Source organism: Aplysia californica, unplaced genomic scaffold (assembly GCF_000002075.1).
Source record: "Aplysia californica isolate F4 #8 unplaced genomic scaffold, AplCal3.0 scaffold00419, whole genome shotgun sequence".
Lineage (NCBI taxonomy): Eukaryota > Metazoa > Mollusca > Gastropoda > Aplysiida > Aplysiidae > Aplysia > Aplysia californica.
The window spans coordinates 687,392-689,988 of NW_004797689.1; positions in this window are offsets into that span (position 1 = coordinate 687,392).

Consider the following 2,597-nt stretch of genomic DNA (forward strand, 5'->3'; position numbering starts at 1 on the left):
GGGGGGGGGTTGTCTCTTCTGCTGTGAGAATATCAAACCTGCCAACCACTCCATAAACAAAGTATAAGTCAAGTCTTCCAAATAAATCCTTCCCAAAAATTAGAGTTCGGGGAAAAAAAATTGGGGAGTCTCCAGAACTCCAGTAGAAAAAAATAATATGTAACTAAACGACTGTGGCAAATAAGCCTGAATATCAAATGCACTCCAAAACAACGAATTAAAAATTGTGTATTTTCAGGTCATTTACAATTAGTCGCATATTACCTTGTGGGAAATAATAATAATAATAATAATAATAATACTAATGATAATGATAATAATAATAATAATGATAATAAAAATAATAAATATAGCCCCAAATCCTGGAAGGCTCAAAGTGATATCATTAACCAAAGAATCAAACAAATTTCAGGGGAAAAAAAGTGGATTGTATTTATTATATGCAAATCTTGACAGGCCAAAACAAAAAATCAGAGAGCTGCGATAGTTTTATTGGAGTACTTGGCAGATCTGTTGCATGGAGGGAAGGAGGGAAGAGGAAGGAGGAGGGGGGAAAAGGGAGAGGGGTGTGAGGGGGGTGGGGTGGTGAGGTGTCACGTCTGTTGTGACAATATATAAAATATGATAACCGTCACAGAATCAGGTTTGAAGGTCAAGGTCACCCCAGAACAGGTCAAGGGGTCAGATGATATGAATTGCAAAAATTATAGTAGTGGGGACACCCACACGCTCAAGGACAATACACACATGCATACAGATAGACGTACGCACGACGCCCTTTCTCTCTTTCCGATTTTCTCTCTTATGTGTACATGTGTGCAAAGTCTCTCTCTCTCTCTCACTCAGACACACACAAAAACACACACACGCATAAACATTTTCCTTACTTCTTCTCATTTTCTTTCTCCATCTCTCTCTATCCTCTTTTGTCTCTCTCAAACACACACTCGAACACAAAGTCCGTCCTTCTCTCTTTCACACAAACGTATAAAAACCCAGCCACTCAGATATTTCGACGGAGCACAGCAGTTGACCAGTAGATGGCTCGGTACCCGCAGACCAAACAGATCTGAGCGGGTCATTCATCCCCACAAACACACACACACACACACCCAAAAACACACACACACACACACTCGTATACAGATCCCCAAACATGATTGATGTATTGTACAAAAAACAAACATTTGAAACAATATCAGTTTGAGATTTCATAATTGTAACCATATTGTGTACAGTGGGGAAGAGGGAGGCAATGGGAGTACAATATATCAGCAACTTCCCAGATTTTTCATAGATTTGCGTCTCTTTGCAAACTGAGAGCGGAGGCTTTGTTGTTGGTTTTTTCGTCTCCGTGATTTACAACACGATTATTGACTTCACTCACCCCTTTGGTAAAAAAATATCGCCATCCCAGACACTTTTGTATATTTGCTACGATGGCTTACAGCATACATGGCATATATATGTACATAGGGATCCACTGGAAATGTTTTTTTATGCCCTCATCAACATACTTTGTTTAGGCTGACCAGGCTTCTTCATCCCTGCAGTTCAAGGCCAAGCTAGGCCGAGTGGGGATAAAGTATCCCAACAGGCAGACGGAGATACTCCATTTTATATCTGTCCGCCCATCCGCGTGGGAATCGAACTCGCGTCGCGTGTATTCTACAGCAAAACGCTCAACCATCATCACACAACATTTCGAAAGCTTAGCGTAAGATTCCGCCGTACCCCATTTTTGAAAAAAGAACGCACGACGGAGGCTTATGCTGTGCCGTCAGTTTGCCTGTCGGCACGCGTCTAAATCATACACATCACAAAATGTAAAAATAGGAATATCATTATTTTGGGGCACCGAAGCGCGCAGCACACACCCCTCACAAACAAACAGACACAGTCGCCTTCAGATGACCTACTTTCACACTCCTTGACATGGTTTTGGCAGCATACAAAATGTTACTAAGAAAAATACATTTTCAAAAAGGTACCAAATGCATATTGGGAACAGAGACACAAATTGCTTCTTCTCCTGAATCAGTATGAGGCAAAAACAGATTTCAAGAGCTACACATGCAGATGAATTATTGGAATCAACTATCAGCGATAGTTAGGATGAATCAACTATCAGCGACAGTTAGGATGTATAGTATTGCTTTGACGGTACCCACAGCGGTGAAAGAAGACGTTACAGTGCAACACTGAAGAGAAATCTTCCCTCTTTGTCTCTTACGTCTACTAGATTACTTTATAAAATACATTTATAGGATCATTTTTTTTCTTTACATATTCATTCGGGTACAAAATAGCTCTAATCTAAAAGTAAAATAACACCCCAAGAACCCCCATCCCCATCCCCTTTCCAAACATATTTCAGGGAAAAAAAAAAGTAAAATGGACAGCTCAGTGCAATACTGCATCATACGTCACTTTTGACAAAACACGGCGTAGGGTGGAGCCATACACTACGCAGTCGAAACATTTGAAGTCAATCAACCTATGTCAGTGTCACTGATCAAGAGGAGAGAAAAAACAACAACCCCCTGACAGGAACCTCATTATTATTTAGTGTTATTATTATTATTATATTTATTATT